Here is a 25,180-nt window from a genome sequence, read left to right on the forward strand (position 1 = left end):
TCCATAGAAAATCTATGGGGTATTGTGAAGAGGAAGATGCGATATGCCAGACCCAACAATGCAGAAGAGCTGAAGGCCACTATCAGAGCAACCTGGGCTCTCATAACACCTGAGCAGTGCCACAGACTGATCGACTCCATGCCACGCCACATTGCTGCAGTAATTCAGGCAAAAGGAGCCCCAACTAAGTATTGAGTGCTGTACATGCTCATACTTTTCATGTTCATACTTTTCAGTTGGCCAAGATTTCTAAAAATCCTTTATTTGTATTGGTCTTAAGTAATATTCTAATTTTCTGAGATACTGCATTTGGGATTTTCCTTAGTTGTCAGTTATAATCATCAAAATTAAAAGAAATAAACATTTGAAATATATCAGTCTGTGTGTAATGAATGAATATACAAGTTTCACTTTTTGAATGGAATTAGTGAAATTAATCAACTTTTTGATGATATTCTAATTATATGACCAACACCTGTATATCTACATAATCATGAGGGTCTCTAGAATCATCCAAACAAAACAAATCTTACAAGAGATCTATAGTGTTTTGTATACTTAGTCAAAAGTCCAAGTGGCAACTATAGTTGCCAGTGGGCAAATGACTTGTAAGTACATATATCATGGGGAAATGCGGTATACTGTGTTTAATGGGTTAATAAATCAAGGTTATTGGTCTTGTTTAGTGCCTTTTGCTTTCATAATATTTTATATAGTTATATATTATATATTGTTATTTGTTAATTTATTTATTTTTTAAATGTATTTATTTTTTGTTTGTTTATTATATGTGACCCTGGACTACAAAACCAGTCATAAGGGTAAATTTTTTTAAAATTGAGATTTATACATCATCTGAAAGGTGAATATATATAAGCTTTCCATTGATATATGGTTTGTTAGAATAGGACATTTGGCCAAGATACAACTATTTAAAAATCTGGAATCTGTTTATTTTCTCAAATATTGAGAAAATCACCTTTAAAGTTGTCCAAATTAAGTCCTCAACAATGTATATCCACTCACAAAAAGAATTTTTTATATATTTACGGTAGAAAATTTAGGTATCTTCATGGAACATGATCTTTAGTTAATATCCTAATGATTTTTGCCATAAAAGAAAAAAAAAAAAAATCTGTAATTTTGACTCATACAATGTATTGTTGTCTATTGCTACAAATATGCGACTTCTGACTGGTTTTGTGGTACAGGGTCACTTATAGGAGTAATTTTTTCTAATGAACAATGTAATTTAACTTTTTGATTCACAATGCTCTGTTGGAGAAACTTAATGGCTGCACTTTGTTCCACCACTTTAAGAGAAATAGATTTGTTTGTTGTGTTTTCATATTCAAGAAATTATATGCTAGATGCAGCTTTTTTGTGTTCGCATTGAATGTTCTTCAACTTTGATTGATCTGTTGATCTGTTGAAAGTAGTTATTTTGAGTTAGATGCATAAATGTTATCCTCTTATTCAAATTTTACATTGAGGGGTGCATACAACATATTTGCCCACCAGCAACTATATTTGCCGCACATTCAAATACGTTTTTTAAGGGGAAAAAAACAAAACCTGGGGAAAATAAATGCATAATATGTTCACATAGTACACTATTAACACGACTATATGCATGAAACCATTCAGAAAAATTTGGGTACAGATGGGTTAACATATACATGGGCTGAATGGAATATCAGGATGGTACAGTATCTTTGAAAATATGTATGTGACCTAATTTAATGGGTTAAAAAAAACAGCTACATCACATTGAACAGTTATTTTAGTATTATTAATTACTATTTTAGCATTTATTAAAATTTTGAATGAGATTTTTAACACTTTACAATAAGGTCTTATCTGTTAACATTAGTTAATGTATTAACTAATATGTACTAACAATGAGCAATACATATGTTACAGTATTTATTAATGTTATTAATTTATTAATGTTATTAATGTTTATGTTAATGTTACAGTTAATAAAAATCCAACTGTTCGTTGCCTGTTCATGTTAGTTCACAGTGCATTAAAGGGTTAGTTCACCCAAAAATGAAAATTCTGTCATTAATTACTCACCCTCATGTCGTTCCACACCCGTAAGACCTTCGTTCATCTTCGGAACAGAAATTAAGATATTTTTCATAAAATCCGATGGCTCAGAGAGGCCTGCATTGCCAGCAAGTTAATTTACACTTTCAGATTTCCAGAAAGCTACTAAAGATGTATTTAAAACAGTTTATGTGACTACAGTGGTTCAACCTTAATGTTATGGAGTGATGAGAATACTTTTTGTGCGCCAAAAAAAAAATAAAAAAAATAAATAACGACTTTGTTCAACAATATCTAGTGATGGGTGATTTCAAAACACTGCTTCATGAAGCTTTGAAGATTTACAAATCTTTTGTTGCGAGTCAGTGGTTTGGAGCGCGTATCAAACTGCCAAAGTCACGCCCCCCGGTGGTGAACCATTGAAATTTCGAAACACTTATGACCTAACAAAGCCTCGTTTACTGAAATCACATGACTTTGGCAGTTTGATACATGCTTCGAACCACTGATTTGAAACAAAAGATTCAAAAAGCTTCAAAGCTAGATACTGTTGAATAAAGTCGTTATATATATATATATATATATATATATATGACTTTATTCAACAGTATCTAGCTTTGAAGCTTTTTGAATCTTTTGTTTCGAATCAGTAAATTATAAATTATATCACATATTATGCCTCCAATGGCCCATAAATAAAGATCCCAAATTCAACAAAGCAAAATTGATGAAGAGACATTAAAAAAAGTGATGTTATAAACCCTTTTTGTCCTCTTTTTTTAATTAAGTCAATAAATGAATGCTAAATTGACAGCCCTGGTTAATACATGAACCGCTGGCCGAAAACCGGACTTCACACCTGCTGCTATTTACAAGATGTGCCAAAAGGCTTTAGTACATCTTAACTCTGCATCGACGGAGGCGCTGTGACTTATTGGATTTGAGGGCAAAGACAGAATGTATCCAATGAGCTTTTTCTGAAAGTGCTGCTGCACAATCTCTGATTTTTAAACAGGCCTGATGCCAAGTCTACAGCCCTATGTCTTCACAGCACTAAATAACTGACACAGCAAGTGTTTCCTAAACACCAGATTTGTGCCTGCTTGGAGTTTTACTCATGTAACGCATGTCAAACGGTGTTTCAACTCCTCTCGCTCGACGAAGACGACTTGCTAATAGCGTGTTGCAAAATACGCAAGGTGGATTCACGTGATTCCTGTTTGATGTGACATTTCCCGTCAGGGTTAATTATCACATTGCTGTGGTGAATTAGCCTCGCTCTATGCCCATGTAAGCACAGCGGAGAGAGAGGGAGCGTCAGGGGTCACAGCATCGGCAGGCACACATAACAGACATGCAGAGAGATGAGGAAACTTAATCCTTTCTCTTTCATATCCATCTAGAGATTTCTCTGCTGTAATGAGTCTGGAATAAGAATCAAACACAAACATCTATTTTCACCATAACAACATTATTTGAGGTCAGCTTTGTTGTCAAAACAGGTCTTTTCTTAAGTAAGGAACCATACTTATGCATACCAAACCGGTAATGTCTTCATTTTCTTCAGTGCCCTAGCAGTTTTACCCTACGGAAAGAGCAGCTAGCGAAATTATACACAGATCCGCAAAAGAAAAGCAGAGAAAATCTCATGGGAAGAAAACCTCTCTCGGCACACTAATACACAGAACGCATTTCTCATTATGTCTAATGCCGGTGGATGGCATCTTCATCCACGCGGTGTGAGAATAGGATTTACACCTAAATAAAGGCAGTGCAGAATCAACCTGACAAGCTCTGGGACTTCGGATGACCAAGAGTCAGAGAGTGTGACTGAAGTGGAGCTCCAAAACCTCAAGCAGTCACCCAAATCCAGACTAGTTCCTGTCAAGGCACGCTTTAAATAGGGCCCTTCACAATGACAATCGATTCCTGCCGCTCTCTGTCGCTTACACAAATTAGTGTGACGTTTTAGCCACTTTCACATTAACGTTAACATTTGCTTGACGCGGGGTGACTGTTAGCTTCTTAAAGAATTCATTTAATTTGTTCAACTGTAATGAAAAGGACAAAGTCGCCAGATTTCCCTTTGTTACATCAGTGCTTTAGCGCTAGAGAAACATTAACACTGGCACAATGCTTTAATATCCTTAGAGAGAGATACTTAAGAAAATGTGGCATTAAAACAGAGAGAATTTCGCAAGAAAGACGAGGGTTTAGCGGAAGCATTAACTTCTCTGTCTGCATGCACACATTTCCAACGTGCGAATTGTGCATACAGATGCGAGAGAACAGCAAAGAACAAATGTTTCCATATCAGCACGTGATATGGATCCCAATGCCCTCTGCGAAAGAGCCAAATAAATGGTTTCAAAACTGTTATGACAGGATCAGAATGAAATCGTGTTTTTCCTCAGGCAATCGATGTAGAGGTGACCTATATGGAGAGGTACTATCCATTAAGTTGCACACTTTAAATGGATTAAATTGGACCGTACAATGTGTGTGTGTGTGTGTGTGTGTGTGTGTGTGTCAACCCACTTCCATTAGGAGACAAAAAAAAATATAAAATGTCCAAATCAATGACAAGTAAAAAAAACTGAAACTTTTTGGGAAAATATTTTACATATCATTTCAAAAGACTTTAACTATAAAGCGTGAGTGCAGACACATTAACATCATCAACGGGCTTAAGGCAAATCAATTTCATCCTCTGGCACGCTCTGGTTTGTGGTTTCGAACCCCTAACAGCCCTGAATGGGGAGAGGGGTCAGTGAATCCTGCCCTCCCTTAGGGCCACAGACCATATGTTCGGAATCCATTAAAATAACACTCTGACACTCGCAAGGATGTAATAACAATCAATATTTTCAGCTCACAAATTAATTTTTTACCATTGCTTAATTTCCCTAACTAGACCTTGACCTTCATGTTTCATTTCCTGTGGGTGGAAGAAACAGAAATGTTTATTATTATTATTATTATTATTATTATAAAGTTAACATATTAACACGTCAAAGGTGCTAATTACATGACATGGGCCCTGAATTTAATTCTGGGGAATGGAAATAAGGTCAAGGCACTGAATTTTACTGCAATGAATGTGTGAAACTGTTAATGATACTTGCAGATTGCATTAAACAGCAGATCAGATGAGAATCAGATCCGTAATAAGACTAAGCCATGAATATTGTGCGACTAAGACAAGTGAAGGAAGATCAGATGAAAATAAGGACATATTTTGCAAAAATAAATAGCATTGCAATATTTCCCTCTAAAATTCAAAACCAGGCACACAAACTGATCATTTTGACCTGTTAACTTATTTTTCAAAACTTAAAAATAATAATAAATAAAAAAAAACTGCACTGAACAATGTTTTGTACATCTGTTGAAGCACACAATCATTCTGTGGTCATGATATGGGGACTACTCCAATCTCAAATGCAAAACGGCATCATTAGTACTGGTGTGAACTATATTCTCCAGAGGATAATTGCATATCTGTATTGAACAGACAAAATGAAATGCCACTGCAGAAAAAGTGAAGTGAACTTGCCTCTTCGACATCCCACGAAACATCTGGCAAATTAGGCTCTAAAATGAGTTTGTTTGTTTATTTTTTGAGAGAAATAGAGAGAAATGGCATGCTGAAGGTATGAAAACAGTGATTCTTCACTAATAACCTCAGTATTATTCCCTATAGATTGTCTTTTAAACAAGGTGTTTGTCTTTGCAGGCATTAGGGATTCTGGATGATAACACAGGACCAACTGAAACCTCTGTATTTATAGTCCCTAAAAGGTACAATAATAATAATATTTACAGTAGCAAAATAAATAAATAAAAATAATAAAATCATGATTTTCTATTTTAATATTTTAAAATGAAATTTATTATGTAATTTTCAGCATCATTACTCCAGTCTTTAGTGTCACATGATCCTTCAGAAATCATTCTAATATGCTGCTTTGTGCTCAAGAAATGTTCATTATTATTATTATTATTATCAGCATTGAAAACTATATATATATATATATATATATATATATATTATATATATATATATATATATATATATATATATATATATATATATATATATATATTATTATAACAAAAAAAAAAAAAAAAAAAAAAAATATATATATATATATTTTTTTTTTTTGTTTTTTTTTTTTTTTTTTTTTTTTTTTTTTTTTGTTTGTGGAAACTGTGATGCATTTTTTCAGGATTCTTTGAATAGAAAGTTCATTGATTAACCAATTTACGCAGCAGGTTTGAGCTTCCAGAAGAAGTTATTCAGTTTAGCTTTTGCTTATTTTTGCTGATCAATGTTTACATGTGAGTAAAATCCTAAATTGAATCTGTTCATCATAACAAGCGATCATAAGAAAATTTGAACTAAACTGCTCGATTCATATGGATACGTTTTCTGATCTCTTTATGAAGTTTCTGAAGCATCAATGTGTAAGTTGCAAAGGCAGTCTATGGAAGGAAATCTGCCAGCATTCTGTCATCAAAAAGATCTTCATTTGCATTCCGAAGATGAACGAAAGTCTTACGGGTTAGAAACGACATGAGGGTGAGTAATTAATGACAGAATTTTCATTCTGGGGTGAACTAACCCTTTAACCCTTGGCTGTTGTAAATGTTTTTGTAATTCAACTATGTCTGTAGACAAACATTTTCTCGTCTCCGAGTATCATGTAGGTGAAATTGTTTGCATCTTGTTTGATGGATTTGTGATTATATTCAGACCAAGGGATGTTTCAAGGTCATTCGTTGCCTCGCTGCCTTCCACATAAGCCATAATCTTATATTTGTCCATTTGCAGCATAAAAATACCCATCCATGAAAGGGAAGATTACTGCTGCTATATATAATGGAATATCAGGGTGATCTCTGCCATTTCCTATGGTTTAATTGTGTTACTGAATGTGTTGAGAGAGGGAGAGGAGGAGTGAGACAGAGAGAGACAAAGAGTGAGAGTGTGTGTGTGTGTGTTCTCCATCTTGTGTGGCCAGCTGTTGACTTTTTAAAATGGATCATCTAAAATCTGATAGCCATTTGGTGTGAGTGCTGAGACTAAATGCCAGAGGCACTTGCAGACGGTTGGGACAGTTTAGTCCCATGAGGGAGGAACCACTTACAAGGGCCAAAGGGAAAGAAGAAGAGGCCACTGTGCTAAACGTGCCCAACAGATTGCTGCTGTATCCAGAGTCCTCTCACAGACTGGGCATATGGAAACTTATTCACGTCTGATACCAAACACTAACCTCTGACTTCCTAGTGTGTGTTTACTTGCGAACAAATGTTACTACTGAACTTTGTTGGGAAAGTTACTTTAAATTATGAGCAGCTTGTGATTTGACAAGCTAAAGTTTAAAGTTAAACTTCAATGAAACCATAATTATTATAATAAGTTATCTATACTACAAGATACTGAACAAAAAGTAAAAGTGGGCATCTCATTTAGTTTGAAAATAATTTCAATTGATCTAGAATTTAATTGAAGGATACAACAGCGACATTTAGCCTGTATTAACTAATCTTAACAAATTAAAACTTGTATTGTGGTGCTACCAAATAATAAAATTTTTATTTAATGCATTAGGTATTATAAACTACAGTAACAATGAACAATTGTACGGCATCTCATCTTCGGAACACAAATTAAGATATTTTTGATGAAATCCAATAGCTCAGTGAGGCTTCCATTTCCAGCAAGATAATTAACACTTTCAATGTCCAGAAAGCTACTAAAGACATATTTAAAACAGTTCATGTGATTACAGTGGTTCAACCTTAATGTTATGAAGCAACGAGAATAGTTTTTGTGCACCAAAAAAAACTAAATAACAACTTTATTCAACAATATCTAGGCGATTTCATGGGCAATTTCAAAACACTGCTTCATGAAGTTTCGAAGCTTTACGAATCTTTTGTTTCGAATCAGTGGTTCGGAGCGTGTATCAAACTGCCAAAGTCACGTGATTTCAGTAAACGGGGCTTCGTTACATCATAAGTGTTACGAAACGTTTCAAAATTTCAATGGTTCACGTGACTTTGGCAGTTTGATACATGCTCCGAACCACTGATTTGAAACAAAAGATTTGCAAAGCTTCGAAGGACATGACGGTGAGTAATTAATGACAGAATTTTCATTTTTGGGTGAACTAACCCTTTCATTTTCACATACAGCAATGCATTTTAACATTTCAAAATGTATTATGAGCAAGCATTATAAACATAATTTAACACAATATAAAATAATAACTTTGTGTATTACTACTAAAGTCAATATCTCTAATGAACAGGTTAATAATGTTTCATTTCAATTCACTAAAATGAATCAGTCTTCCCAATGTTTCATATGAGAGAGAACAAGATTGAAAATTTAGGAGATCTGATTACTACCTCGGTTCACTCGGCTGTAAAGTGACAAATACAACATGACAAAAACATAGCAATGCAGCGTTTTGTCATGCTACACTGCTAATGGCTGGAAAAAGTAGCTCATTACTGGAGAAGCCACTCAGTTCTGAAAACTGCTGAGCTGTAGTCACGCCACCGACAGATGTAGTTACTTTTAGTTAGTTACTCCCCAACACCGTACACATGCAAACACATGCTTCAGTCAACTCAATGATATTTCAGTTCCTCATTCTTACCAGTAACTCAGCCAGTCTATGAGTGGTAATTGTACCTGACATGTGGATTAACCTTTCTTTAGAGAATTACAGTAATCCAATTGATTATTAAAATCGAGGGCAAAGGGTCTAGAGCAATGACAAAAAGAACGCACATGTAATTGAGCTACATTAACCCCCTGTGTAAACAGGCACACACAAAAGGACATCACTGTCCTCTTAAAACCAGGCTACAGAGCTTTCAGAGGCGCCAGGCCACTCTAGGGCCAGAGAGAAAAAGCCACATTGATTTTAAATAATGTTCCCTGTGACTCATCCATGGGAGGACATTTATCAAAGCCATCAGAGGTCTGTCTCGTATTCGCTCTCCCATCTAACTCTGGGGTCAATAGCCACACTTTAATATGCACTATTCCACTGCTTTCGAAGTCACCACCGAAGACCGATTCCTTTTACAGAACAAAGGCTTTAATGCTAATAGACTAACGGGGGGAAATGAAACAGCTCGTATTTTTGGATCCGTCACCGTGAGAGGTGAAGCTATTTCGGTCCGTGGTGATAAAAGCAACAAGGCACCTTAAAGATGCGGCGAGCAGAAATCTGGTACGTGCCATCTGATCCTAAGAAGTAGGGCGCTGGTAAAGCAAAGCTCACGCTGCTGGTCAGAAACTAGGACTCGGTACATTTATCTCCAGATGATGCGGGGGTGCAGTTTCATTGTGATGAAGTGATGTGTGGATGGAGCATATTTCTTCATCCATCAGTCATTTTAGGGTCTAATTTTAGGGTTTGGACACGTGCTTTAAGCAGCTATGATTATGACTGAGTGGGTTTGAGGTCAGATTCTGGATTTTAGGTCACTTGTATCTGACACATCTTGTGGTGATGGCTTGATGGAGTGGCGTGTTGTGAGTGACTCCGCTGTGGATAATGAGGTATGGATGCAGGGAGTGTGAATGCAATTGCATCATGGGTAATACGGCTTGAAATTGACACAGCGCTGTTTTTAGGAATTGGTGAAAATTTGCTGTAACCCGAAAGGATTCATAGCACATACTACGCACATACAGTATTTACTAATTTTATATATAATATCATTTTTTTTTTCCCCTATTCGATGTGCTGAAATAAACCAGACATGTTGAACATGTCATGCACACCTCGACCCATAAGGTCTATGAGATTAAATCTCTCTCTGGGAATATTGTGTTGCGAAACTAAATATTATGTCTTACCATCTGTGTTAAGCTGTAGCACCAGTACATGCACTCCAACATACATTCTTGGGTATCATTGCTTCCCTGTGGCAGACTGTGTTGGTGACCTCAGATCCTGTAGGGTGAACTTCCATCTGGCCTTTTTTGAAAGTGAGTTTCATAGACTGAGCTGAGACGTGAGGGAGAAAAAAGAGGTTATGCATGTCTTAAATATCAAAATATCATATGGTTATTAAAAATGCAGATAAACAAAACTATCAGTTTAGCATTTAAGAAGGCATTTAAAGATTAATTTTATAAAATGATTCTAAATGGAAGCTCATGATCATAGGATAAAGGGATTAATATAAACTCTAAATCATGATTAAAGATTAGGGTTTTGGATTGCACTAGACCTTTAACTAAAACTATAAACATTCAATCATATCAAGCTAACATTCTTACTATTTATCAAACATCCTTTGAAAATTGAAATAATTATTAATTTATTCACTTTAATATTTATAATCCAAGGTTGTTAACATCCTTTTTTAAATTATGTTGAACACTGCTCAGTGATTGTCCAACTAAATCTAAAAAATTATCATGATTTACTCATTCTATCCCTGTATTATTCTGTAAATATATTTTTGTGAAGGATTTTTTAAGGATGTTTTGAAGAACATTCGACCCCACTGACTTTCACTGTGGACAATTTTTCAAAATGTATTCTTTTCTGTTCTACGGAAGTCATACAGGTTTGGAATGAATCGAGGGTGAGTAAATAGTTTTGGGCGAACTATTCCTTTAATACCAACCACCGAGTCTTTCACACTTTTCAAAACTGCCATTTCATAATAAATGGTCTGATTTACAATAGTCTCAGTGTGTTCATGGACCATCTGACAAAAAATGGCATTAAAATATAACTGGCTTCTACACAGCCTCCAGGAGTCATAAACTTGCCAAGGTTTTTGAGGTTACTGATATAGACTTTCTGAAAGAGGTTTTTGTTTGAGGCAGTTAGCAACAATTAAACGAAAAATCCTTGAATTGTGTTTTCCACTTTTCAGAGTCATGGTCAGTGAAACAGTCTGCATTTTGAGTTGATGGGAACCCTGACCACAATGTCTATGAACATTTTAATAAAATATAATTATTTTCCTTTAATGCGGTCTGTACAACAGTCCTACACAGAAACTGTTGTCTCATTACTTGTTAGTCTACTATTGCTATCATCAATTTCAGATTTATAATCTGACCCTAAGCTTCACATAACGCAGACTTTACGTCAATCAGGCTCCTTTCTGTCTAAGTGGGTAGTTACAATGTGGACCAGACATTTAGAGAGAGAGAAAGATTTAGAAGAGAAAAGCATAAATATCATTTTTCAAATAAGAGCAAAGTACCCAAACAATGCCAGATTTGACTAGTTCAAAAAGCAAAATCTTTCATTCAGAAAGTCTCACTTTGGAAAAAAGCCAAGCACTTGCATTTCATTTAAACACAGTAACTAGCTTTTCCTCTATGCAAGTCAATTCAGCTGAAAACCTGTACTGAACTTTGAATCTTCATATTTCTTGCTTTTAACTGACCTCATGCTCTCAATTTTATCCTTGATGCTAAAGCTGCCAAAGAGACTCAATGCAGTGACCTTCTAATTACATAGACAGAAGCCAGGTCAGGAGCATATATCAGAACAAGTGCCTGACTGGGGTCAGCAGGAAGAAGGAGTGAACACAGGTCTAAAGGGTCACAAACTCAAGAGTGGAGATTAACCTTTGAAGATGTTGTAATTTGTCTCTGGAAGGCGACAAATAGGGAAGTGGGCATGGCTAGAATTAAAATTTAACCAAAATGTGTGTCAATATTAACCACAGCCTTAATTAGTATGCAAAATATGGGATGTTTTGGCTGGGATTGACCCCCCAATCAAGACTTTAATCCTTTCAAAACATTAAATCCTCCCAAAACAATAAGGTCTTACAAAGTACATTTAATTTGATAAAAAAAAAAAAAAAAAACTGTAATATTGTGAAAATTTACACAGTGTTTTGAAATCGCCCGTCACTAGATATTGTTAAAAAATTCACGTTGCTTTATAATATTAAGGTAGAACCACTGAACTCTACGGTGGCCCAGTAGTGCACAACACAACGAAATTAAAAAAGCACATAAGTTCACAACACAACGAAATCGAGCCACAACACAACGGAATAAAGCCACAACACAACGGAATAAAGCCACAACACAACGAAATCAAGCCACAACACAAAGGAATAAAGCCACAACACAACGGAAATGCTCCCGACCACTAGGGGGCTCTCAGAGCTCGGTATTGTTAGTATTCCTTGCCAATGTTTTATAGAGTCGGCAGTGATATGAATACCACGATTAGTTTCAACAGTATGTAACCACTGTATATCGACATGAAATATTAATTCAAAATCACTTGAGTGCACAATAGCTTCATATTTATACCCGTGAATGATTTGACGCGCTACCACGGCGAATGATGAAGGGAACGTCTGACAATTCCACCAAGTGGTTAAAATGTATAATTTGTATTCATTAAAATTACTTTTAACATTTAAAAACCGACATGTTCAAATTACAAAGCTTGTCAATCTTACCAACAGGAAGTAACAAGCTTTGGAATTTAAACATGTCTGTTTTTAAATGTTAAACAAAGTCATTGTAATGAATACAAATTATACGTTTTAACCACTTGGTGGAATTGTCAGACGTTCCCTTCATCCGTGGTAGCGCGTCAAATCATTCACGGGTATAAATATGAAGCTATTGTGCACTCAAGTAATTTTGAATTAATATTTCATGTCGATATACAACGGTTACATACTTAAAACTAATCATGGTATTGATATCTTTGTAAGACTGTCGACTTTATAGAACATTGGCAAGGAATACTAATATTAACGAGCTCTGAGAGCCCCCTAGTGGTCGGGAGTATTTCCGTTGTGTTGTGAGCATAGGGTTGTGAACTTATGGCTGCGTCCGAAAACTGGAAAATGCTGCCTTTCGAGGACACATTTCAAGGTAGTAAGGCATCAAGGCACGTCCGAATCCAATGTTAGCTTCACTTCCTCTCTCATGAGATACCTTCCTCAGATCGATTTTTGAAGGAAGCATAGATGTATCCTTAGCTGCCTTTGATATCCCACAATCCTGTGCTTTCCATTCTGTGACAGTTGAGCTAGAAAAATTAAGATGGCGTCCGAAAGTTGCGTTTGCTGCTCAGTTTGTGTATAAATGTACGATTTTGATCAACATATTTCAATTTTGATATCATTTCTATCGAGAAATTACTACTGTAGTAATTAAATATTTGTTTACTTCTCACCAAAGCTCGCGCTATATTGCTGTAGATCATTAAACTGTTACGTTGCCTCAGAAGTCTGTCCGAAATCAATTTCGTGAGGTACCTTCATGCACAAATGCTGCCGTACAAGTCATTCTCTTATAAGATAGCGAGGCAGCAAGACAGCTACCTAGGTTTTCGGACGCAGCCTATGTTTGCTTTTTTAATTTCGTTGTGTTGTGCATTACTGGGCCACCGTAGTAACTCACATGAAGTGATTTAAATATGTTTTTAGTACCTTTATGGATCCTGAGAGAGGAAGTACCATTGCTGTCTATGCAGGCCTCGCTGAGCCATTGGATTTAATCAAAAATATCTTAATTTGTGTTCCGAAGATGAATGGTCTTACGGGTGTAGAACGACATGAGGGTGAGTAATAAATGACATTATTTTCATTTTTGGGTGAACTACCCTTTAAGCATCGAGAATTACTTATATAAAAGTCTTTAGAAATAATTGACCAGTGTGAAAGTTATTGTTATTGAAATTAAAGTTATAATGTGTTTATAAAAACAAGAAGAAAAAAAAAAAATACATGTACATTCTATTCAGAGAAAATATAAGTCTGCCAAGGTCTAGTAGGAACAATAGAAATCCTCAGGGTGAAAGTGGGAGGAGATTTAGATACATCAACACTCGGACTGTAGGGAAGAAAGCTGTGAGAAAGAAATGAATTTATGAGTCCACCTGTAGCAATTTAAAAGAGCACCACTGAGGTTATATGACCCACATTCAGACAAGCTTTGAAATAGTCTCATTTTCTTTTCTATATTCAGCTTCATAAATGTTTAGAAAAGAGCTCCACCTTCCACATGAAGCCATTGAGGCGCAGACCACACAGCGCTGCTGAAACGTGACCTTGAGAAAATTTCCATTTCCTTCAAACGCAAATCATTTCAATGCTGGCGGACGGCAGTGATGTCATAAGAGTTGGCTGAAATATCAGACACCAGAAAAGTGGTGTATTGTTTTGCTTCTGATTAAAAACCTTTTTAAAAATTATGTTTTCATCCACTGCAGGGATTAAAATCCTCTCTGACCCCCTCTGAGACCTGCTGTTAAGCCGTTTCCCCCTCATACTCATTTCAGCAAAGTCCCGAATGTTGATATTTTCCTCTTTCCTACAAATATTCACCTAGTGTCTCTTGTATAATTACACAGCACCTTGTCAGATAGCCTAATCCTCCTGCCCAGCTAGCGTCACGCTAAAACATCCGGCCGTATACACATCGCCATATACGCCTGACATGTGATTGCTGCCATAAAACCGCATTGCACATGGGAGAGTGGATTAAGTCTAAAAACATGCTAATCCGCCCAAATGAGTATTTCTTACTCTTCCTGGCGAGCATGTGGCTCAAAAATAAAGCTCCCAAAAGTGTGAAACTGTCCATTGAGTAAATGTGGCACATATACTGTCTTAGCATCTCTGAAATTGTTAATTGCTCGCAAGCACCACTAAATCCGCTGGACATAGTGGGGATTAGAAACTCTCGGCAGCATATGTTTCTAATGTAAGTTCCATTAGCTGGTGCTGTTTTAACCTTAAGCAAGGGGGAATTTTCCATGTCAAAGCCAATAGTCCTGCTAATTGGACAGTTCAGCCATCTGAAGCTAACTGATAAAGGATAAAGAAATGTGACATTCTCAAATAAACAACATTTCTCTAAATAAGGAAGGAGTCCTTTCGGTGTAAATGGAACACTGTTTAGATAAGGACCATGGAATTTTAAAAGATTTTTTTATCTGATTCTGCTGATGCTGTTTATTTGTGGATCATGTTTAGAAACGAAAAGTTTAGAAATGAAGGACTGTTGCAGTTGTAACATTAAACCCATGTCTAAATCTAGATGTTAATCTAGTTCACTTCATATCACACATTTGTTTTTATTCAAATGCCAATTCTGTTATAGTCATTTAATCAGTAGAATGTTAATAAGGTTAAAGGATATTGAATTTACTTGTAAAAGATATATTTAATATATTTAAAGATATATCTTCCCCCTCATGTCATTCCAAACTCGTATGACTGACTTGTGTGAACAACAGACATTAAAAAAAAGTGAAAGAGGACAGAAATATAAAGTTAGAATAAATAAATATACTTACTTTTAGTGAAAACCTTGCCATTCATTAACTTAATTTTCATGGCATATTTATGAACGAAGCAATGTTGTCCGATTTATGAATCATTCATTGTAATTGCATGAAACATCCAGTAAAAATGGGAAACAAGGTTTGGAGCAACATGAGAGGAAATGTTTTTCAGAATTTCATTTTTGGGTGAACCATCCCTTTAAGCTAAGTGACTCAATGTCAATGGAACTTTCCTTACATATTATTTGATACATTGACACGAAGCTTAACATTTCCAGGCAAACATATTCCTAACCTGACAGATGGAGCATCTAATCCAGGTCATCGAATCTCAATTGGTTTATCGAATTGCTTGGAAAGTCACCAATTTATCCTGCATGGTTAATTTTGGCACTCACTTCGGAGTATTAATGCAAACACTGGCTTCACATACATTTGTTCGACACTGTTCCTCACCTCCGGATTTAATTCCATTTTGGATGTTTACTCCATCTTTAACTATTGCAAGCTTCACAGGAGCGGGCAAATTGAAAAAGTGAAAATATGAAATTCATTTACATGTGAATGTTAAATTAGTCTACAGTCCACTGTGGTTCTCTGCCATAGAAACCATCTTCCCTGTACGCAGATTCAATTTAAATGGCGGAATGCTTGTATAAAAATAAAGGTCCCTAATGAGTTCTGCACTAGCGATGAGCGACAGCTTCATAATAAGGCATAAATCACAGCAGACACTGGTGTTTCTTTGAAATATGGCGTCTGGGAGAGCTGTCTGAGGCAGTGGAGGCCCGCGCCAATCCTTATCACCCTTTCAGGCGTGGTGTACATCATGGAATCCAGATGGCCTGTCATACATCAGGCCTTTCAGTTTGCTGACACACACGTTCACAAAGCTGCTTCTACTTTGCCTAAACTGGAACTTAGTGGTACCTTGCTTAAAACTCACCTCTGAGAAATGCGAGTAAAATCATTTTTACTGCCTTTCCATCATACTCGCCCCCTTGTCTTTGTTGAGGCACACCTGCGAGTGCTGAGATCTACAAGGCACCATCATTTCGAGGCTGTCATGTGAAGGTGACCCCTGAGGACTTTGATGGATTTGATTCTTCCCACTTGTGGCTTTGGTCTACAGCAGACAGGGTGATGTTTGAATAGATGGCCTTTGGCCAATCATTAAAGGGTTAGTTCACCCAAAAATGAAAATTCTGTCATTAATTACCCACCCTCATGTCGTTCTACACCTGTAAGACCTTCGTTCATCTTCGGAACACAAATTAAGATATTTTTGATAAAATCCGATGGCTCAGTGCAGCCTGCATTGCCAGCAAGATCACCTTTTTCAATGCCCAGACAGGTACTAAAAACATAATTAAAACAGTTCATGTGACTACGGTGGATCAAACTTAATATCATAAAGTGACAAGAATACTTTTTATGCGCCAAAAACAAACAAACAAAATAACTACTTGATTCAACAATATCTAGTGATGACTGATTTCAAAACACTGCTTGATGAAGCTTCGAAGCTTTACGAATCTTTTGTTTCGAATCAGTGGTTCGGAGAGCGTATCAAACTGCCAAAGTCACGTGAACTATTGATATTTCGAAACACTTATGATGTAATGAAGCCTCGTTTACTGAAATCACATGATTTAGGCGCTCCGAATCACTGATTCAAAACAAAAGAGTAGTGAAGCAGTGTTTATTCGTTATTTATTTATTTATGTATTTATTTTTATTTTTTTGGCGCACAATAAGTATTCTTGTCGCTTTATAATATTAAGGTTGAACCACTGTAGTCACATTAACTGTTTTAAATATGTTTTTAGTACCTTTCTGGGCATTGAAAAAGGAAATTATCTTGCTGGCAATGCAGGCCTCACTGAGCCATCAAATTTTATCAAAAAATATATTTTTCTTTTTCTTTCTTTCTTTGAATTTGTTTTCTGAAGATGAACTAAGGTCGTACGGGTGTGGAACAACATGAAGGTGAGTAATTAATGACAGAAATTTAATTTTTGGGTGAACTAACCCTTTAACATTAATCTAGCTTTACATATAGTCATATGGGGTTCATTTTTACATTTGTACAACTATATATATATATATATATATATATATATATATATATATATATATATATATATATATATATATATATATATATATATATATATAGTGTGGCCAGAATTATTAGCCCCCTTCATAAATATGATCAAAGATGACTCTAAAAATAAATCTGCATTGTTTATCCTTTTGATCTTTAATTCATAAAATTAGCAAAAATCTAACCTTTCATTGAAGGAAAAGAATTGAAAGTGGGGGGAAAATAACATTAAGAAAAGAAATGTTTTTCTCCAAAACACGTTGCCCACAATTATTAGCACCCCTAGAATTTTTTATGAGTAAAATATCTCTGAAGTATATTCCCATTCATATTTAAAAAAATTTAGCTCAAAGGGGTGATCATGAACATGAAATTGTCCAGCCATGACTTCCTGTTCCACAGGAGTATAAACATGAGGAAAAACAAAGAATATAGTTCTGATGTGTAGCAAATGATTGTCGAGCTTCACAAAATAGAAAGTGGCTGTAAGAAAATAGCTGAAGCATTGAAAATCCCCATTTCCACTATCAGGGCAATAATTGAGAAGTTCCAATCAACTAAAGATGTTATAAATCTGACTGAAAGAGGACATGTGTCTAAATCATCCTAATGTGCAGTGAGGAGGAATGTTTAAGTGGCCAAAGACTCTCCAAGGATCACAGCTGGAGAATTTCAGAGATTAGTTGAGTCTTGAATCTCAGAAAGCCTAAAAAAAATGATCAAAAGCACCCACATCCCCACAAGTTGTTCGGGAGGGTTTCAAGAAAAATCCTCTGCTCTCATCCAGAAACAATCTCCAGCATATTCAGTTGTCAGACAAGACTGGAACTTCTATGAGCTTCTACGAGCTTCTATGGTCCAACGAAACTAAAACAAGAGCTTCTTGGCAGCAAACCCACCAGATGGGTTTGGTGCACACATGGATTAAAAAGTGCCCCATGCCCACGGTTAAATATACTGCTGGATCTTTAATGTTGTGGGTCTATTTTTGTGCTGGAGGTCCTGGACAACTTGTTCAGATATATCGTATCATAGATTCTATCAAATACCAACAGATAAAAAATCAAAACCTGACCACTTCTGCTAGAAATCCTATAATGGCCAGTGGTTGGATCATCCGTCGGGACAATGATCCAAAACAAACATCAAAACCAGCACAAAAATGTGTCACTGAGTACAAAATTAAGCTTCTGCCATGGTCTTCCCAGTCCCCTGACCTGAACCCTAAAGAGAATGAGAGGAGTGAACTGAAGAGAAGCAGCACCAACATGGAGCTGGAATCTGAAGGATCTGGAGAGATTCTGCATGAAGGAACGGTCTCTGATCTCTCCTCAGGTGTTCTCCAAACTCATCAGGCGTTATAGAAGAAGACTCAGAGCTGTTCTCTTGGCAAAAGGAGGTTGCAAAAAGTATTGAATAAAAGGGTACTAATAATTGTGGGCAACGTGTTTTGGAGAAAAACATCTATTTCATAATGTTATTTCCCCCCCACTTTCAATTATTTTCCTTCAATGAAAGGTTAGATTTTTGCTAATTTTATAAATTAAAGATCAAAAGGATAAACAATGCAGATTTATTTTTAGAGTCATCTTTGAAGGGGGCTAATAATTCTGCCCACAACTGTCATTAGAATATAGAATATATATATATATATATATATATATATATATATATATATATATATATATATATATATATATATATATATATATATATATATATATATATATTAACAAAACTGCTTCACATTTGAAACTTTGTCTGCCAAATCATGTGGTTTAGCCAACATGAAAATTTTAACCTGATATAAAATCAATGGAAGTCTATGTAATGGAATATAGTAAAACAAACATGTGTGTATTTGTGTGTTATGTGATATACTACTGAGGATGTAGACAGCCATGCTGCTCAAGACATCAAATTCTGGTGTGTTCTTGGTACATGTTATAGAATCTAGAAACATAAGGCTGTTAAAGGGATATTTCACCCAAATGAAAACACTGTCATCATTTACTAACCCTTACATCATCCAAACACTTTTTTTTTCTTGCATTGAAAGTGAATGATCTCTTTTATTGTGGGAAAAAGGGCAGCTTTGGCATTCTCAAAGTGTTCTCTACTAGTTTTCAACTTTTGTTTTCTTTATTTTTTTACAAAGGCTCAACATTTCTTGTTATTGCGAGTTTGCACAAATACAAGTTTCATTTACAGTTTCAAATGATGTATTACTCTTATCTGACCAAAAATGAGTATTTTCAGTTGTTTATGCTGTTATTAGGAAAAAAAATCCAAGTGATCATGCCAATGCCTTCATGTCTTGCAGTAAGAGCGCTAATACTAGTAGTACTGTATATAGTATAGCGCGCTCACACTCCGCACAAACACTTTGATATACGCGCCTAATAATAGTGCACATTTATCTAGGTTAACGTTAGAGCTGCCATGTGAAGTTACTACTAGCATGTTTCAAATGATAAGCCATATTTGAGATCGATGGATGATATGCGGACATTTGGATTTCCTGCCTGATATAATGTAATACCACAAGGACCCACTGTTATCGATCTATCCCTCATGGACTGTGTGACTTCACCACAAGTTTTTTTTTTTTTTTTCTGAGACTAACTGACTAATATAATTTTTGGTCTACTAAACCTCTTCTAGTCAATTAATGATTAGTCGAATATTAGGGGGCAGCCCTAATGAAAAATTCAATTTTCAAACCCACTTAGATTGTTAAAATATAGACAATATCAGACAAAGCATGTTAGTTCACATTGTAAAATGTAACGTGTTGTGACGTGATGATATTTATGATATTTGTAAAATATATACCTTTTACCTTGAAAATATATTTAAAAATGTTTAAGGAAATAATTACTATGTGCATGCTTACATATTCAACGTGTAAAAACAGTATGTTATTATTATTTATTTTTTTTACTTGAGGGTTGCATTACATGACATTTTTAATGTCATTAAATTAAAACTTTACAGTTTTTTTCCCCTTTTATTTATTGTGCACACTCCTATGGGTCAGTGATCTACAAATGAATATAATTTATGAATACATTTTAGCTATAAAGCATGAGCAAATAACAAATTCTCTCTTTCTGCTTGCCCTATTTTTCTATGTACGTTTATTAAATGAAAGAGACACCCATAACTGGCTGAAGATACACATGCTCACATTCATGCCCATGAATATATTTACACTCCATTTGTTGTACCCACTTGACTATTAGACTCGCAGGCTGAAAGTAATGTCTTGTGAAAATACGCCGTACGCACTTGTGCCATGTTCCCGGTCTAATTTGAAGCCAGTGGAAACTGTCCTATTTAATCATGACCAAGATCTAGAAGGCCATCAGTAAAACTCAATTATCTGCCATAAGCCAGGGAGAAAACTCAGTGTTTACACTGTAAACCTCAGGAAACCCACCTCGCTGGCTCCATTCTACCTGTCATACGGAAACAGTGTCCGTTCCTATAAGGTCTCCCCCCACCCAGTATCAGCTGAGAGTGATGAGTATAGCCGTCTCTGCTCCCATCAGAGCAGCATTATCTTAAATCATCAGCAATTTCTCCTTCGTCCTGTCCTGATCTCAATCGTGACCTGCAGCATCTCCTCTGCAGTACCCCCAAGCCCAGCTCCCAGTCGGCCCATGGCCAGCCGTTTATTTCATAGCTGTGTGCTTGTGCTCTTATCGGGCCAAGAAAGAAACTGTATTTGGAGTTATCTGATGGGCCTTCACGGGGGTGCCAGGCACACAGCAGTCACAGTTGGTTACACGCTGATTCCCCACATGAAGTCGTGCTTTGGAGATAATGAAATTCACTCCTAAGGATAAAGTTGGTGAGGAAAAAGACTAGGCAATTACTCAGACCTGTTATTTTGTTACATATGGGTTGGAAGGATAATGGCGGTTACCCCTGTTCATGCATGTAACTGAGAGAACAGGATGTATTGTTCATATATATAAGTTTACACGTTTTTTATCCTTCAGATTACCGTTCACTTTCTTGCTGCACAAACTCATCCGGAGATCTAGCTATTAATAATCAGTAAAATGTGCTCAAACGATTCTAGCATTATCATTAAGGGGACAGATTGCAGATACAGTGGTATTAAGATTAAAGTCACACAGATTTTTTGCTATGATGGCATTTACGGAAACGGTTGAACGGATGAAGCAAAAATGAAATAATTGTTACCTGGGGAAAGGAAACACATTGTGTTTACGACCTTGGCTTTTGTGCACTTTTTCCTGTTCTGAACATCTGATGACCAAATATATACTTTTCAACAGCCCAGGGTCTCAAATAAGTGAGTTTCCTCTCCGCAGGGAATTTTTGATACGAGTGCAAAGGTTTATAATGAGGTATCAGAGTAAATGCTGGAAAATACAGAATCAATAGTTGGGAAATATGTGAAATCAGGTGCTGTCTGAAAGACGAAGTGAAAATACTACAAATTAGGCAGCATGTTTTATCTTCCTGTGCTCTAAATCAGTAACAACTTCATAAAAAGATTCATAAAATAAAAATAAATTGACAGAATAAAGCGTCACTAACTCGATCAGACCTAAGAATAATTTATCATAAATCAAATGATGAAATTTCTATCCGCTATATATCAAAGACTGGAAATGTCAGAGGAGTCAGCAATAGATTTACAATAGCATATACATTACTCTCTCAAGCCAGCATCACTGCGAGGACTCCGGTTGTTATACTGCCAGACAAGCTCCATTTTTATCCACAAACTCAGTTCATCTGACACTCTGAGCTGATAAAAATCCTATTTGTTTCCTTATTAAAAAGCCTGGTCTTTTGTTCTGTCCACTCTCATCAGCTTTGAATGTGCAAATGGTCTTTTGGCTCTCTCTGGCCTTGAGAATGAAAAAATGCCTCGGAGCCTTGGGCACTAAGGTGCAATAATGTCTTTGATTTATACCGCTCTTATGTCAGCAGATTTAGAGCTGGAATATTGTATGACCCCCTGTCACTGCCAATACATACTGAGCGGAGGAGGGGGGGTGAATGCACTTTGATTTATTTATTTAGATTTTTTTTTTCCCCGAACCCCCTCATGTGTATTGAAAGTCATTTTGATTTAAAATGATAAAACGATGGAAAGCTTAAAGTTTAAGGCGGCATCAGAAATAAACCATTTGCGGATGTGACTGATTGCTCCTGTCCGCAAATTCCTTGCTTTTCAAACACATCATATTTTTGCCGTTACGTTCATACATATTCAGTGCATTATTTGCATTGTTTAGAAAAACACAACCTCAATCAATGACGAATTTAAGAAACCAAACTGTGGCGGCTGATAAATTCAATCCACGCCAGTGCGGTCTTACTGGTTGATTGTGTTCCAAAGCACATGGCTGTTTATCACATGGATAATTCGTTTTGATTAACTCCTCTGAATGCACATCAGTGGAAGTCTTTTGAAGTGCATCAAACATTGCATTCATCCCTTCAGGGAATAAACGATTTATTTATCTGTTTATTTTTTCTTATTTGAATAGGTAAAGGTGCTTGAGCTGGAAGGAAGGTGACAGCAGGCTTTTGTATGCCCAGGGCATGTAAGCCTGGACAAGCCAGTGAATGGTGATGAATACGAGTGTGGAAGATGTGTCTCAGGAAGAGACAGGAGAGAGGAACGCTGCAATGCTAATACAGAGCCTTAGGTGGTTTCACTTACTGCATTCACAGATGGTCTGGGAGTACGGATAGCCCTCTGGAGAATGTCATCAGGTAGAGAACGCTGTCAAAAGATCACGGGCTTCTCGCGTCTGCGCCAAGACTCTGACGTTCGCCCTGTAGTGTCTGGCTCGAACGCTGCAGCTTTTCAAAGGAAAATTTGTATACATTTTGCATACAGTGTTAATCTGAGGCCAACATGCATTAAGTAATTTATTAAAAACCAGACACGTGGATTATGTTCCGAATTTTTTTTTTTTTTTTGGCATGGGTCTAATTCCTTGAGCCCAGCATGTCTGTTGCTCTGCATGCATCTGTGGAATGACTGAAATTTCCTTGAAATGGATTGGCTGGCTTATCAGTAAGACACAGTTGTTTTGAGGACCCTTATCTTGACTTCTAACATCACTATGATAAGTTATGTCCCAGCCCAGCATGTATTAAGACGGTCTCGCCGTGCAGACGATGCAGAGAGCCAGCTGATCCCCCCAAGCTGCCCTAACAGATTGATACTGCTGAGAAAAGGGAGAAGCCAGGTACCTGATATCACCCACCTAACAGCCCCTGTCTGCTCTCCCCCTCCTTCAGATTCTCCTTTTTACTCACTGTCTTCCTGTCTTTGTCTTTCCTGTCTCTTTCACCACTGATTAAGCTAAATATAGACCAATAAATACACATCTTAAAGAGATAGGTAAATCAAAGTTCTGTCATTATTTACTTACCCTCACACACTCCAAATATAGGATATGCTTTTGTTTTTTGTTTTTTTCTTCTTCTTCTGTGGAACACAAAAGATAATTCTGAATAATTTCTTCATGCATTTTCCCCACAAGATATCAAGCTCCAAAAAAGCAATATAAAAATAGTCCATGTGACTTGTATTATGACAGACAGACAGACAGATACCCAGGTGAAAAAAAAAGTACACTTCCATAATGTACTTAAAGCGCTCTATTTTGGCGCTCTAATTTTACTTAATATACTAAAAATTCTTCTTTAGTACTTCTTAAGATGATCTTAAAAACATCTAAGTGTACTCTATTTTGAGACACCATGAATATGAACTAAAACTCACTTTTAACATACTATCTCTGTATTTAAAAAAATGTATTTAGTTACAACTTTTCGTACACTGTGTATGAAAGATGGGTTCAAGTGTAAAATGGTAACAAAATACATTTTTTAATACAGAGATAGTATGTTAAAAGCATGTATGTTAGTTCATATTCATGGTGTCTCAAAATAGCACAATTGTGTACACCTAGATGTTCTTAAGATTATCTTAATAAATACTAAAGAAGATTTTTTTATGAATAAGTACAATATTAAGTATATTAAGTACAAAATTAGAGTGCCAAAATATAGCACTTTAAGTATATTATGGAAGTGTACTTTTTTCAGATAGATAGATAGATAGATAGATAGATAGATAGATAGATAGATAGATAGATAGATAGATAGATAGATAGATAGATACCAATATCCAACAACATGCAGCATAGGCTTCACAATTCTCTTTTTGTGTTTCACAGAGAAAAGAACATCACTGGTTTGGAACAACAAAGACAGGAGAAAAAAAAAACATCTTGCACATTGATCAATCTTGCAAGAAATTCAATATTTATATTTTGGTTTAGTGACCTTCATTACCTTTTTCATCCTTTCTTCATACTAAGGAAATTTTTCTTTTCATAATGGATTGGATGTGACATAGGTCTGTCATTTGTTTACTGCAATATTATCACATCTTCTCATTAGCTGCAAAAGAAAAAACAGACAATAATTTATACATCTGTCATAAATTTGGAAGTGTGTCAAATCTTTCATCTAAAACGTCTGTGTATTTTTTATTTCACTCTGAGTGGACATTTTCATTTCATAATGCAAGACAGAAAAAACAAAGGCTACCTGAGGTGCCTAAAAACTGAGTTGAAATTTTTTTTTAAAAGCCTTCATTTGCAGTGGCAACGGTGCTCGAAAAGCATCT

The 25,180-nt window shown here is 36.0% G+C and overlaps 1 long non-coding RNA gene across 2 annotated transcripts in view; it reads right to left on the reverse strand.

The window, feature by feature from the left end:
- Positions 1-25,180, reverse strand: part of LOC125251233 — a 65,087-nt gene that overhangs the window by 13,292 nt on the left and 26,615 nt on the right. For both annotated transcript variants that reach the window (XR_007180950.1, XR_007180951.1), the window contains 4 exons: positions 24,844-24,951; positions 23,916-23,971; positions 23,195-23,337; positions 9,938-10,088 (listed from right to left, as the gene is read on the reverse strand). This is a non-coding gene — a long non-coding RNA (uncharacterized LOC125251233). The remainder of the gene's footprint in view (positions 1-9,937; positions 10,089-23,194; positions 23,338-23,915; positions 23,972-24,843; positions 24,952-25,180) is intronic.

This window comes from Megalobrama amblycephala, linkage group LG17 (assembly GCF_018812025.1).
Source record: "Megalobrama amblycephala isolate DHTTF-2021 linkage group LG17, ASM1881202v1, whole genome shotgun sequence".
Classification (NCBI taxonomy): Eukaryota; Metazoa; Chordata; class Actinopteri; order Cypriniformes; family Xenocyprididae; genus Megalobrama; species Megalobrama amblycephala.